This window comes from Python bivittatus, unplaced genomic scaffold, assembly GCF_059951505.1.
Source record: "Python bivittatus isolate LINGU-HERP-01145 unplaced genomic scaffold, Pbiv_v1 ctg000080_np1212, whole genome shotgun sequence".
NCBI classification, from domain to species: domain Eukaryota; kingdom Metazoa; phylum Chordata; class Lepidosauria; order Squamata; family Pythonidae; genus Python; species Python bivittatus.
Window position 1 is genome coordinate 26,524,080 of NW_028277035.1, and position 16,468 is coordinate 26,540,547.

The window sequence follows — 16,468 nt, forward strand, 5'->3', positions numbered from 1 at the left end:
GATAAAATATCAGCCATCGGGGGCTGTAAATCTTGCCTTCAGTGACCATGATACTTCTCCATGAATGATGTCCTTCCATATGCAAAACAATGACTGGCCAACAACCAGTTCATAATCTACTGCACCCATCGTTATTCCTAAAGCTGCATATGTATTTATGGATCAGAGCAGCCACATAAATGTTTGTGAAATACAAGGCTAACCCACAAGGCTTTAATTTTATTTAGCCTTTTAATTCTTTTTAGAAGAGTATCAGCCTAGAAAACACATTCCTCCAATCTGCCTGCAGCAAATCCCCCAGTTCTTTTATTTGTGTTTTGCAATGGTGATAAAAGATGAATAGACCATGTATAATTTGCTGTCATAAAAGAGGATAAACTTTCTATGATATTTTAGGCCAACAATTGAAACAAGGCATTCTAAGGCCAATGATGTAAAAGTTTATGTCGTAATATAAATATGCCTATATTTGAACCAAATATTGGGTGACACTGCAGCAAGCAAGTTGCTAAAAATAGCATGAGTTTTATTAGGTTGCATACACATAGGTGCTTATGTTTTTAATGATGATTTTGTAGTAGACAATTTTATTTTCCCTGGGGTAAAAATATTTTCTGTGGAAGACCATCCAGCTGATGTGTCAATACTCCTCTGTTTCCTTGCCTCTTGTGCCTGGCTGTATGGCTATTTCCTTAATGTTTGTTTAACAGTCACCACTTACATAACCAGTTACTTTTTTGCCTACAGATATCAAGATCAGACAAAGATTTAAAACATTCAGTAGTTCCACATCAAGTAGTTCAGCTTCTGGCTGAGTAATAATGATAATAAGAATAAGAATAGCCAACAACCCACATTTCTTTAGCTATAAATTCTTGGTTAGCCTGGAAGTACTTCATTTCTTCTCTTCAGTTTAACTTTTTCAGCATTTTCCATGTTGAGGTTCATTACCCCAGCAATGTCGGTATTCTGCCACATTTGTACAGTTGGAGAACAGCAGTGTTGAAGCAATGTGAACTTTCCAAACTACAGTTGGAACTCTCAGTTCAGACCTCTCAGAGGAATTAGAATCTCCCAAGCAAGACTATCTACTCAGTTCTACTGAGGTCAGTGAACACTTTTTCTCCTACCTATTTACTGGATTTTGGAGTCCTGTGAATATTGTGATGCAGATGTGGGCAACCCGAAATGTCTCCAAATTTGCATTTAGGATATTAAAAGCCAGTCATAGTTTGAGTGGGTTAAAAAAATAGACAATGGCAAAGCAGCAGAATGAACAGTCCAACAAAGTATAGAAATATGACCTTGAACAAATCCAGCTATCCTTACTTGGAATGTTGTAAAAGAGCGTTTACCAGGCAAAAGTTTATTTGCAGTATGGACTATTTCCGTTTCCATTTTCAAAGCTTTTTTGTGTGTGTGCAGTATGTGTAGTGACTAATAATATGGGGAAGGATGTATAGAAGTGTTTCCTAAATGGATAACCAGAAGAATTTGGATAGATGTTCAGAAGATATATGAATTTCCCCCCTGTTGGTGGTTACTGAGTTTAAGGTAAAAAAAACCTGAACTATCCCAGTAGAATAGAATTTAAGTGCTGGACTAGAAACCAGGAGACCATGAGTTCAAGTCCTCTCTTAGAAATGAAAGCCAGCTGGGTGACTTTGGGCCAGTCATTCTCAACCCAACCTACCTCACAGAGTTACTGTTGTGGGGAAAATAGGAGGAGAGGGCATAGGTGGGATATAAATCTAATAATAAACAAATATTATGGTCATAGACCAACATAAAGAAATTCCTCGTAAAAATATTGTTCCCAAATACAAGGAGGATATTAAAGAGTAATCAAATCACATATAGACATAAACCTAGGTATAGATGATCTGTGGATAAACCACCACAACTGAAATCATTTGTCAACAGAACCAACAAGGAGTCTCTAAGAGCTACTTAAAGATAGATTTCAGTATATTGCACAAGCAGCAGAGCACTATCCAAATGTTTTAACTGCTGGGGGCCAGCAATAAGCAACCTATCACACTCCAGATGTTTGGGTTTGCTATGCTCATAAACTCCAGGCAGGATGGCTAGTGGCTAGGAACAGTTGGAGCTGTGGTCCAATATCAGCTGAACATCTAACATAAAGAAGAAACGATAGTTAGCTTATTCATTTCTTTTCTTCCTATGGCATCTTTCAATATGAACTACAGTGACAACAAACTCGAATATATTGCCTTTCACACTTTCAGTGTCTCATGAAACATCACACTCATGTACCTGTGAGACCTGGGTACTCATCCACGTCAAAGAAAAACCAATTGAATTCAGCTGGATTTACTGCTAAGTAAAGTAGGGCTCCATGGTATTATTCTGTAAGGATGTAATCCTAAACTAGGGAGTAATTCCCAGTGATATTACTACAATGAACATCTAAGCAAACATCATTAGGCTTCCATTCTAAAAGTGCAATCCCATATGCTTTTATCAGCAAGTTCCAAAACAGAATTTATTCCCAACAGATAAGAATGCATCGAACCCAATATACAAGCTACTTATTTCTTTGATTTTTACTCTGACTTCTTATTCTAGCAAATAAGATGGCTTCTTACTCATCTTCACAAGGGTAACAGTGGTTTATTTATTGCACTTACAAGTTATTTGAATAGTAGCAGAAGGACATTATTTATTTATAGATAATTGGTTATACAAGGAGTGATTTTTATTCTGATTGTACCTAACATTTTTGTAGCACTTCTCCTTAAGTGCTCAAAAAGACATTACATATAAATTTAGTTCTAGATAGATTGATGTATATCCCAATTTAATGGACTTACTTACAATCACCGATTTTCAAAATGGTATATCATCCATCTGTGCACTTAAATTAACATTTCTACATTTCTTATTCAAGAAACTCAGGGAAAGGCAGGAATTCAGGCTAAATCAAGTGTTGTTGTTTTGTTCACAGCAATCTCTGAGGCTTTCATGCATAAGGAAGAGGTAGACTCCCCCCTTCCCCTTCCCCTTCCCCATCCCTCCCTTTTCCTTCCAGCCTCCATACACTTCTCCCAATATATAGCATCTCTGGGTGACCTTCTCCTCAGTCAGATCTGAACACCTCAGTCCTCAGAAACAATGGAAAGCATTTTTATAGGCTTCTGCTTTTCCCTTACCACTCATTCACTGCTCCAGGATTTATGTTAGAAATGGGGAGAAAGAAACGGGTCAAGGTAAGAGAATATAAAGGTGCTGAGGGATCAAAAAAGATTGTATCAGCTGGATGCTCACTTGTTCGCTTCATTTTTTTCCCCCATAGATCCACTTTTTGCTAGCAAAAGACTGCTTTTGCCATGTCTTTTGGATCCCAAATGGTCTTTTTATGTTGCATGTTATTTGTTTTGAACATTGTCTTCTTTCTTTTAAATATTTCCTGGGCATTCTTCCTTGGTTTAGTTTCTGGATCATGAAAAATGTTGGATAGATTCTGACATGTATTCCGTCTTATTTTATTACCTTTTTATTTTCCGTGTGTTTCCCCACAAAGCTCGAACACCATTGTTTTCTGATCAACCATTTTTCTTTGTTTTTAGCTGAACTAATTTTCAGTCTCAGTTCTGGATACCATTTAGCAGCTTTCACTAAGCTCAGGGCAACCTGTCTTCTAGGCTGCTGTTTGGATATAGAACTCAAGTTGCTGTTTTCCTTCCCCAGCCTTAAAGCAAAGTAGCTATAGACAAAACTGGAATGTTGCTGGGAGCTTGGATGGCAGTCCTCCTTACGTGCACATGGAGGTGGATCTCACTGAATAAACCAATATAAAACTCCACAATTAGAAAGCTCAAAGACATGGGGAGACAGCTTTTAGGATTTGGGGCTTAATCATGCAGGTGACATACTGGAAGTTCTTTGGTTATTTCTTGCAGTTAATGATATCCATGTAGTTTCTCCCCCTGTCCCTTAGATTCATTTTTAATTATGCCTCGAAGTTATTTCATGCAGTGCACTCATTTAGCGTTTGTATCTGATTAAGAGTATAGTTTTTCCCACTCTATATCGCTCTCATTCTCAGACATTTTAAAAGATTTTAGTTGTTGAGTTTTTGCTTTTCTTCCTCATTTGTTGTTAAACAAAAATACAGGTGTTAAAAATGCATACAGTTGCCCAGAGTCATTGGGGTTGGGCGGCATACAAGTTTAATATATTCTTATTCTTATTCTTATTCTTATTCTTATTCTTATTCTTATTCTTATTCTTATTCTTATTCTTATTCTTATTCTTATTCTTATTCTTATTCTTATTCTTATTACACACAACAATGTGAAGTCACAGCTGCCAGTTCTTTAGCTGGTGTTGGCCTTTATTTGCATCAAGTTCTTCCCAAGAACTTAGGATGTCGTAAGGTATCGGCATAGTATATGTGCAGATCTAACCGGTGTGGTGCTTTGTAATTGACAGATGGACATTTTATTAATGTGCAGATTTTGTAAGTGCTGTCCAAGGCTTTTTGGTATGGCACCCAGTGTGCTGATAACTACTGGGACCACCACTGCCAGTTTATGCCTTAACTTTTCTACTTCGATTTTCAGATTTTGATATTTGGTGATCTTCTCCAATTCTTTGTCTTCTATTCTACTATCCCTTGGTATTGCCACATCAATTATCCACACTTTCTTCTTTTCAACCCCAGTTCAATCTGGTGTGTTATGTGCCAAAACTTTATCAGTTTGTATTCGGAAATCCCACAATAATTTAACCTGCTCATTTTCAACTACTTTTTCAACTATAAGTTCCAACCAATTTTTTATTTCTGGCAGATAATTTTTACAGATGTTCCAGTGAATCATTTTGGTGACTGAGTCATGTCATTTACAGTTAGTTTGTGCAATCTTCTTGCATGAGCTGAGTATATGATCTACTGTTTCTCCTGCTTCTTTGCACAATCTGCACTTTGAATCATTTGATGATTTTTCCATTCTGGCCTTGATTGCATTAGTTCGAATAGCTTGCTCTTCAGCAGCCAAAATCAAGCCTTCAGTTTCTTTTTTTAATGTTCCAGTTATAAGCCATTGCCAGGTTTTATTTTTATCCACTTTACCCTCGATCTTTTGTAGAAATTGAACATGTAATGCTTTTCCTTGCCAGCATTCTGTTCGTGTTTTTATTGTAAGTTCCAATTTTTAACTTGCATTAGTGATTGTTCTTGACTGTCTTTTACATAATCAGCCAATGCAAGCTTTTCTTCTTCAACAGTTTGTTTGACTTGAAGTAAACCTCTGCCTCCATTTCTGTGGGGCAGGTATAATCTATCAATATCACTATGGGGATGTAATGCATTATGAATAGTTGTGAGTTTTCTTGTTTTTGGTCCAAACTGTCCAGTTCAGCTTGCGTCCAGTTAATAATTCCAGCAGTGTATTGTATAACAGGTATGGTCCAGGTATTGATGGCTTTGATGGTATTTCCACCATTCAATTTTGTCTTTAACGATTTTCTCACTCTTCGGATGTATTCCTTACTGATCACATTTTCAACTTGTCCCTGCTTGATGTTATCCAACTGTAAAATGCCCAGATATTGTAGGCTTCATCCTGATGGCTCCTGATGCTTTGGCCATTCAGCATTTCAATTCCATTATTGTTTGTGATTTTACCCTGATTTATTGCTACTGTAGCACATTTCTGTAGACCAAATTCCATTGCTATATATGTGCTAAAAATTCTTACAGTATTTGTCAGTGACTAGATTTCGATTTCTGATTTTCCATAAAGCTTCAGATCATTCATATAAAGCAAATGCGAGGACTTAATTTGTTTTTTAAAAGCCAGGAGGAAAATCAAATACCTTAGAGCAGAATAGCCTTAAGAAGTAGGTCCTGGAATGGAGCATCTTTTGGCAGAGCTGGGAAAAGTTTCGAGAAATAAATATCTACCAGGCTGACCTAGAATTTGCCAGATTGAAAAGAGTGATGCTGTATGCTGGCGAGCTAATATTCAGTTCTCTTCTACCTTAGTTTGCATAAGTCTTCAACAGGTAAGCAGATCTGAAGCCAATTAGTCAAGCTGATAGGTAGTTAATACTGAAGACATAAGTACAGTAAACCAGAATGAAAGAATTCCAGTGTCAGCAATGTTTCAAGAGTAAGCTCTATTTATAGAGCCAATATTCAAAACCTTTTGTATCTCTTTATCTTACCCTTTGTTTCCTCAATGGTTAGATCTGCAATTATGTTGTGTTCTTTGCCTGTGTGAGAACTAACTCTCGCAGTTAGCATTATTTTAATTTATATTCTAAAATCCAGATATCCACATATTTGCACAGTGTGGTCATTACAGTTCCAAGGCCGTACTGGGAACAGTTGCTTTTTAAGGTAATCCAGGATGTTAATGACTAATTTGAACTAGAATTTATAATTCACAATTTATGGCTTGAATCATTACATTACACTGAGCACTACCACACCACTATACACTTTTTCTGAAAATCTTTAAATCAAAACTGCATTTCCCCCTCCCCACCTGCAATTGGAAGATACATTCAAGATGGCATTGCTTCTATGCTTGTGAGTGCGAAGCACCTTCAGCCAATGGTTCCTCATCATGAGCTAGCCAGTAGCTTCTCTTCAGCAGTGAATAGAATGAGTAAAATAGCCAATCCGTGCCCATTTTCTCCATTTCAAACCTGCCAAACACCAAGTTTATTGCCACTCCACAAAATTCCAGTACTCCATGAAATAACAAGCAGGATTACTTTCTTCCTTTGTATAACAAAGGAAGTAAAGCAGGTGCTAGCAACTCTTCGTCCCCCATATGCATGCACACACATGTGTGCATTTGTCTGCTGATTTGCAAAATCCTCCCTCCTGATGGGATACTATGGACTTGATTTCAAGGAAAAGCTGAGTTTTAAAAATAGTATCAAATCCCAAAGATGTCTTTCTTTCTCCATGGCATGACATTTGGGAGCCTTGGAAAGTATATTAATGCAAATCATGACCTATGGTAGGATCAACATTTGTTTTGCAGTACTTTTCTTCTGGGGGAGGTGAGTAAAACATGGCCTGGGAGACAGATTTCAATGTCAAATGCTGGACTTTGATATCAAAGTCAAACACTGAATTGTGATTGCATTAAAAAAGAAATAAATGAAATATCAATAATCAGATAATTTCAGCAACCACATTCAATTTCTGCTTGAACTCCAGATCATGTAAAATTAATTCAACCTCTCTAAACAGCTGTGGCACATACACATATACACATGTATATACACTTAACACACACACTTGGAAGACCAAACAAAATCTCACATATTTATTCTAAATATAGCAATGAAGACAAAAGATTGCAAAGAAGGGTAAAACTGATATATTTTTCCAGCTTTATGGTATGTAGGCTGCAGCTTTCAAATGCTTAATAGTTTCAATAGAAGAGACTATATGTGGCTCAGGGTTGACCTGTGGAGTCCCTGGCGCTCTCTGAGCTTGGCTGTTTGCTTCCAGACATTTCATTACCCGGCTAGGTAACATCATCAGTGCTAGTGAGTGTGGGGTTTGCTCCCTGTTTATATACAGTAGCTTGCCCTGACAGTGTTGGTGTGGTTTTCTCCTTGATAGTTTATTGATTAGGCTGTTGTTTACTGCTTGATTGTTTGTCTGGTGGTAATCCCTGCTTATCTGGGTGTTGGCTGCTGGGTAATGAAACATTACAAACAAACAACCTAGCACAAAGAGCACCAAGGACTCCACAGCTTAATAGTTTGCTGCTACGAACACATACAAGAATGACAAATATTTTAGCATTACAAGAGCAGCAAAGCTATTTTTAACCAATAAAAAACAGGAGATAAAGATGGTTAAACAGCTATAGAAAGTACTACTTCCAGCTAGCAAGTTCAGACTAATAAGCTCTTTAAATGGCTGCAAAATCCATCTGGAATTTCACACTAAAAGAAGACTAGGGCAAGTGAAAAGACATAGCTCACTTTTCTTGTATGGAACCTGAACTCTATTGAAAAGAAATTAAAGGAGGAAATAATCAGCTTTTTTCTTCTTTTCAGCTGTGTGTTAGTTTCATAGCCCTCTTTGGAGATAGTATGGTAAGTGAGTGAATGGACAACTACAGGAAATCTTAGCTCAGATTTTGCCTGTTGGATACAGCTTGCTTTCTTAGCAATAATTATGTTTTCCAAAAGGCAATAAGATGAGAGAGCATGCCTGGCTCAAAGTTGGCCACTGAGCTCCATGGTTAATTGGTCTAGTAAGCTAGAGGCAACACCCACTTTTTGACTTGATTTTGCCCCTTTTGGAGTATATGTTATAATAGTCATTCAGCTTTATTAACTGGTGGAACATAAGAGGTAAGATTGTCCCACAGCATCTCTTGCTCTAGTCCAGTGTTTCTCAACCTGGGCAATTTGAAAATGTGTGGACTTCAACTCCCAGAATTCCTCAGGCAGCATGCTGGCTGGAGAGTTCTGGCAGATGTAAGTCCACACATCTTCAGGTTGCCTAGGTTGAAAAACACTGGACTAGTCTGTCAGCCAAGAGTATTGATAGGAATGGAGCACTATAACCTGTGTGCTGTTGTAGTGAAATGCTTTGTAGTCTGATCCCAAATAAGGCTTTCTGATATGAGACATGGCCGAATTTCTGATTACAACAAAGCTTTCACTCTCCTGCTTCCTTATTTCACATTACTGTACATAGTTTGCTTAATCATGATTTATTGAACAAACCACAATTTGCTGGGTTCTCACAGTGCAATAAACCAAACCTAAAGAAACCGTCATACAGTTTTGCATGTAAAAACACTGAAATAGATTTTCTATCTCATTTTATTCTCCTACTGGAGTATGCATTTGCTGCTTTTAAGTTTGCCTTCAGTGTCAGAATAATGAATGTTTTTCAATTAGCACAGGTGAAATGAATGAATATATACAAATGAGCAAGCCTTAGCTTGTTTCTCCCAATTAAATCTTTCAACCCAATGCATTAAAATATTTACAAATGTAAACACAAATAGCTTGTATGTGATGGAGCTTTTTCAGCTGTAAATATCCACATTATTTATGGATTACAAACTCAACTGGCACAAACAGTAACAGCTGAAGAGCTGAACTCTGGCATCTTCTGTGGGCTTCATCCATAATGCTGGAGCTGACAGCTTTCAGTTTTCAATAACCTAAACAGAGGCTTCCTAGAATTTCAATCACTCTATAGCTCACGGAAAGTTGTGTAAGTCATCTGGAGGCACCGGTCCAGCCTTTTTTTTTTCCAAATAAGCAGTTCAGTGCTGTGAAATTGAGGAAGGAATGGGTAAGCAGACAAATGCCTCATCTCTTTCAAAAGGCACCATTTCCATAGAATGGGAGTTTCTTTGCCCCCTTAAAACTGGTTGCAAGTTAGATCAGAGGCAAATGTAATTAGCTAGAAGAAAATCTGGTTTGTCTTTCTTTGCTTGATTGTTTACAGTTCAGGAATCTGACTCTGTAGCATCACTTGGTGCTCCAAGTCAATGTTTATGAAACATTGTTATAGCTGCATTCCAAGATTAGATTGGCCTATAGCAGCTTTCCCCAATCTGGTGCTTTCTTGGTGCGCAGAGCCTACATGCTGACTGGGAATTCAATCATGGCAGATTGGGAAGACAAATAGCTTTCTTGAATTTATCTGGTTTTGTCTGTGAGCTGGAGGCAAAGTCATTGAATAAGGATTTAATCCTAGGACTAATACAACAACAACAGCAACAACAACAACACCTCAAGAGCTTAAATATTACACTTGTTTTGCCACCGATTTTCCAGAATGGTGAAAAGAGAGCTTGGGAGAAATTTCCTTAGATTTGATTTTAAAGCAGAGTACAGATCTTTTCACTGTTGGCTCAAAACACAAATGGAATTTCATTTTTTGGAATGTAGACTCCACTGGGTATTGTGATACAGCCTGCTTAATCAGGAAAAGCACAGAAATATGTATATCAGGGATATCTCAACACGCAAATGCATCTGATTGGTACAGCAAAGAAGCTCTAGTAATACATAAACCAACAGATAAATAAAAGTGAAATGCTTAATTATAAAAATAAATGATATGGAAAATTTGTTAGAAGCAAAGGTTTATAATGGGTTGGCAAAATGTAAACATCTGGACTGATACATGAAATCATAGAAACAAGAGTTTGCCTTGAAATTAAAGCATCCAGGATAGATGGCTGTCTAGCTGTTACTTGCACATGCCCAATAAAGGGGAGCCTATCATATGTAAAAATGGATATACCTGTACAAATTAGTTGATGTAAAACCTCAAAGTAATCTGGAATGTGCCAAACTAAAATTAAGATGGGGAAAAAAATCAGGAGTAGAAAGAAGTCACAACTGGAACATCCTTCCATCTCTTGGCTAAAAAAAAAGGCGGGGGGATAGAGGGCTACTCTTTAATTTTATAGAGAACCATTAACATTCAGCAAAGGTTTGGGCCTTTTCTTCTCTTTCAGTGGCAGCCACAGGCAACTACTGAATATGTTTCCCCTTGATATCCTCAGTAGATTCCTGATCTTAACATTTGCTGAACCTGCAGACGAAAAAACTAGGGCTAAAAATATAAGAGAAAATGTGTGATCATCACAGCTGAATTATAATGTTCAGAGTAAAAGCATCTTATGGTGTTCATGTTATCATGCATGGCTAAGATCTGCGGTAGAACCCAAGATTTTGCATGGAGAACATATCAGAGTCAGTCCAGAGTTCCACTTCTTTTTTTAAAAAAAAGGATTTCACATAGTACTGCATCAAAGTCACTGTGCTTAACACTCTGGAGAACTGTTGCTAGTCAAAGCAGACTATCGTTGGCCAGCAACAGTATAAAGCAACTCTGTAGATTTTAGTCAGGCAAACAATAAGGCAAAGCTAGAACACTACTCTCAATAAAATATTTCTGCTGTTCTAGTGAAAAGTTTCATACAGCTTTTAAAAACAAGGGCCTTCCCTTTCTCACTGCAATTCAGGAGCCAGAAAAAGTTTTCAAGCCTCATGGCCTTGGCTATTGTTATTGTTTGCTTTAAAAGTGTATCTCTGAAGCTTTTCAAACATGTGGTTAAGCCACTTTTTTCTTTATTAGTGGCTTGGGAAATCTGTTTTTTCCCTAGTTATATTCAGAATATAAATGCATCATAGAAATGTGTTTTTCCTAAGGAGCAGCATTCATTCTCTGATGCAACTTCATTGCTGATTTTACCTAGTAGAGAAAGGCACAACTTCTGACCTTGCTAGATTATTTCTATTCTCTGTCATAAAGTGAAGGCATGTATTTTTAAGCATTATGTATTGTAAAGCAGAGGGTTCTTTGCAAATTACATTTCCTATGCTTACTCACTTGTGCATCCTATTCATACTGACAGATTTTAAGCTTCTTTAAGGACACGTTCAGTTAATTAGAAGGCTAACTGTGTTGTTAACTTAAATGAAATAACAAGTCATATGCCAGAGTATCTTTAGTTAAAAAAAGGAATCTCCTGGGCCACGTTTTTTCACAGCTGATGGTCAAATCAGCCACAACAGTAGAAGACACATTTATTTGTTCATGTACCAGCCTTCTTCATATGTAAGGAAAGAGTGAAGCACAAGATCAAAGACAACTTCCTCTTCTCACGGTATCCCCAGTTCTCCATTTTATAGTCTCAGGCATTTCTTTCTCAGCCTGAATCACTCCTGGTATCACAGCAGACTGGGAGTAATGAATCTAAATACCCATAAACGCCCACACCCTTACCCCAAAAAACCTTTTAAGCATGCCTACCAGTCTCAAGGAACAGGATAGCTGCATCCCAGTCTTGCCCACCTTCCCCAGTCTCCTTTTCTGTGTGGTGATGCTCCCTTTTTCCTCCATTATTCAACTCTTGACAGGATTGAAAAGATTCTGGCAGCATCAGGTAAGGGGTGCAGTTCCCCTAAATGCTGTTTGGTAGGTACGTAGTTCTGTAAACAGCTCCTATGAGAGAAGATCTTTTGAGAGTGGACAGGATCCAGGTTTTGTTGAGTGCCCAGAAAAGAAAGGAAGCAATGAAGAAAACCAGCTTGGAGAAACTCTTGCTATCTATTTAGGATGAAATTAATACAGACTTGTTTAAGTCGGTCCCTGAAGTTGCAATCTGGACAATGTAAGATTGTGAGTATGGGTTTTATGGTGTTTACAAGGAAACGTGCTGGTTGAAGATGATTTAAATATAATGAAAACTATGCACACATTTCCTTCCTTCCCTCCTTTCTTCTCCTCCTTGTTGTGCTATATATAAAGATGGCTTTTTCTCTAGCTCCCAAGTTTGAGGAAAACATAAACCTGATTTTAAATTTGTTTACCACTGACTTACCTAGAGCACAAAAACACTCCTAGTTGTATGTGTTTGTGTACATGTCTTTTCTTTCTATAACGCAATTTGAATAGGAAAAAAGAAGCAAAATAGAATTATAGATGATGAGCTATTGAATGACACTACCCCATTGTAAGCATTCTTCACAGGTGCAATGGAGTGTTTAGTTTATAATAGGAAAAAACTAATTTGCATTAATTGTGTAGATGATATTGTAGCATTTTGGGGATGGTACCCAAACATGGCTATTATAAGCCCTGTAAAAATTGCAGTGATAAAGGATGCTCCGTCCTCTCACACTTTTGATTCCATTTCTTTGTCAAGCCTCTCAGCTGCATCAGATCTCCTTTACAGAGTAATGGATGAGACCAGAAGTACTTCAACAACAACAGTCCAGGGAGGCCAATCAGATGCAACATATTAGAAACAGACAAAACACACCCATCTCATTTACTAAACAAAACCAACACTGTTTTAAATTTTGTTCTGAAGTTCTCATCCTTTCAAATGGAACGCAATTGTTTTAGAGAACCAAAATCCCTTGAAATATTTGTCAAGCATTAACAGTTGAACTTCCCAATACTTTCTGTTGTGATCCTATAAAGACTAATAGAATCAAAGTAATGCCAGAGTAAATATAACCAAGCCACAAACACAATAGCAATATACCTACAATATCCAGGTATATCACAACAGTGAGGATTGTAGATATTTTGCTGTCTGCATTGGAACAGCAAATGGTCTGTACCGTCTATATTTTTTGCAAAAGCATGTACAAATACTGAGGAATCTGAAGAAAGAGCAGGATAAAAAAGTCCTACAAGAAGAATGTGTAGTAGTATTAGAGGGTATAGCCAATAAACTCTGTGAACTGCATAGAACTTAGAAGGCTGTGATGGTTGGCAACTTTATACAAAACTGCTTGCTCTGAAGTGCAGCATTCTTCTCACTTCATATGTAAACAAGGTTAAATTGTCATCTTCATGGCACTAACAAGATCCACATTCTTTATTATATAACACCCTTCCCGTGTCTAAAAGGAAGCTTTGAAATGTATGTCGGGTGTCCCCTGGTTATGTTGGATTACTTAAGGACAGAGATACTAAACTCATTCAGTCTCACTATTATAATAACATGAAAGGCTAATCTACTTGGTTTCTGTGCCTTTGATAAGCTATTGCCCGTGTGTTGTGATTTATCTTCCCTGAACAAGTAGGCATTCCTCTTTCCAATGAAGACACCCTTTGCTTTCTTTTCTAGATGGTTGCAAAACAATTATTCAATTATTCTGTACTCTGATGTCACTTCTTAGAATGTGATGTAATGCCTTAGAATGCGATGCAACCTATATAAAATCCGGATGGACCCAAAAGTGGGGGTCTTGGTGTGGCTTGCTGTATTTCTTTGCTAGCTTAATAAAGGAACCAGTTTCTGATGTCTCCAATGGCTTTGACTCTTGAAAGTGAGATTTTTTCCACCCCAGATGTTACCGTTACACACTTTTTCCCCCTCCTTGAAGAAAAATCACTTTGGAATATGCTACTTGCTTCTCTCTCTGCATGTACCCTTTCTCCCACACAACTTAACCTTACTTCTCCCAGGTTTCCACCCTCCCCTACGCCTACCTACACAATTATTATCTCTCTTTAGATAACTCAATTTTCCCAGTTCTTTTTGTCTCTTAATTCATTATCTATTTTTCTAAGTTCTTTTGTTAAGCTTTGTACCAGGTGTTTCTTATATTACACATGGAGAAGGCTTTAAAGGAAATGGGGGAAAAGAATCAGTTCACTTTCAATAAGGGTCTTTCCATGCAGCCAAACAATGCATGGAGGGGATGTGGAGTCAGACTTGCCAGCTGTGCCTCCATTACTGTCCCCACTCACTCTACCTCTGGAACTGGAACTTCAGATATTGGGTAGAAGGGCTGATGGAGGAACCTAAACACATTCATTTAAGCATATGAAATTCCATGACACCTAAATGAACGTAGCCTTAGGTATATACAGGGCTTCCACACTGGATTCCATTTGAGTGGCACCCACTGCTGTGGTGGCACAAAGAAGCTGAATTCTTGATTTTTGTTCCCAGCTTGTCATTGCTATCCTGTCCCTTTGTGGCTGGCTAACACAAGGAGTTGTCTGCATAGGCGGGTGCATGTTTGGGGCTCAGGTTTGATTAATATATGTGCCAGTGGGGTCTATGTCCCACTTTCCCTTCACTGGTGCCTTCCCCATCACACCAATGTAATTATGTGAAAATGTTCAACTTGAACATCCCAGTGGAGTTGTATAGACAGTAAGGTTGATCACATTGATGGAAATATGCAGGAACTGTTACTTAGGCAAAAGGGGCTGAAACATTTTTTAAGTCCATAACGATGAGATTACATTTGGAAGTGGCTCAGGCAGATGCCTTCCTAATTCAATGGAGTATAAGAAGGAGAAGGAGATGCAGCAGAATCAGACTTTAAGCTTCTGTTATTATAGACAACCTCAATAAAACTGGTTTTAACCTTCCCATGGAGTTGATTTCCTGGTCTGGTCTACCAAGCAGGGTTGATAGGGTGGAATTCATACTTCTTGTGTTCTGCAAACCTTTGTACAGCACTCAGCTGGATCATATGCATCCACCACGGTCTTAGGTTGCTATGCCAGTTATGGCTTTCTGTTCTACAAAGCACCTTCTACCTCCTTCAGTAGTATACATTCAGTATTTCAATTTTTGAATGCAGAACACAAGGCCCGCAGAAGTATTTTGCAGCATGTCATAGCGACCATCACACCACTGTGGGGAAGTAATTTAGGCAGTGGTTGAATTAATGTGTGGTGGTATTGCTAGCTTTGATTGAAAATGGGCCTCTTCTTGATGTTGATTGATCTAGTCTGTAAGAATGAATTGCTGGCATATGTAGTTCAGCCATTAGGGATGATCTGTCAGGCCTTCGTGGTAGTCCAGACAAGAAACACAAACCACGAGTACTAACAGTACCCTTATTGTAAGGTTACAGTAACAGAATCTTGCAAGTCTGAAAGTGCCCCTCCCCTCCCTTGCCTTTACTTTCCAGAGAACTAGGGAGGGTCCCTTCTGAGACACTTCCCATGCCCCTTTTCCTTCTGCAGGCTGAGATACCTTTTGCATGATGGTTGTCTAGGGTGTGGCTCTTCCTCCTGTATCCCAAGGTCATTCCCACAGACTATTACATGGTCAGAAAATATGAATGAGGAGGGTGAAAATTTATTGGTTGCTACCATCTCTACCATAAAATGGGGTAAGGAATGCGCTCGATTATTCAGTACATTGGGGGTATATTGAGTTTATTTTAAATCAGGTCTGGTTATTACAAAGGTTATATTAAAATAAGTCCATTTGAAATGCTCCCTGCACTGGAAACTGCAATAGAGTGATATGTGAATTGAATCTTTTTCTTAAAAAAAGTAAAATTGATGGAATTATGAAAATCATATGCACTGTCTCATTAATTGCCCTTCATTCTAACCTTGCATATTTGCATTTGTCTCATGCTTTCCAGAAACATTTTAGGGTTAGCAGCTGTATGAAAATATTTTAGTGAATTGCTAACAAAAATGAAATTTGAAATGCTACTCAAGAGTTGCTTAAGTTTAAGCTTAATTTGGAGTCACTAAATGTAAATAGACCAGCTTTTGTGTAGTCAAATTGTTTATTGTGTTAGAAGAAAGGTGAACAAAAAACTCCTGGAGAAGCAAAGCCTGCTGAACCCCTTGTAGGACCAGATTCAAAATAATTCAGTGAGGATTAAAATAAGAGGTCTTTGCCTATCTGCGTTAATAAAATTGCAAGTTTATATTGAAGCTGAGCCAAGGTGTTCCTTCTCACTACCTTCATAGATTATGAAGTGACACTTTCATTTAATTGATGCTTTGGGCAATAGAATGTTTTCTCACTATCCTGCACAAAACTATCCTCCCAAACCAATTTACCATCCTGTTTCTTCTATGGTTGTTCAGGGCTATGAAGATCACGGCTACTGATTTAGTTCTGGAAGATTAGGAGAGCTGCGCGGTTGCTCTTTTGGACAGTTGTGAAATCTCCCTGCTCTTTACTGCAGAACAGAGTACTGGAAG

At 38.0% G+C, this 16,468-nt stretch overlaps 1 pseudogene; it reads right to left on the reverse strand.

Moving 5' to 3' along the window:
- Positions 1-4,385: 4,385 nt before the first annotated feature.
- Positions 4,386-16,468, reverse strand: part of LOC148216647 (uncharacterized) — a 28,397-nt pseudogene continuing 16,314 nt past the window's right edge.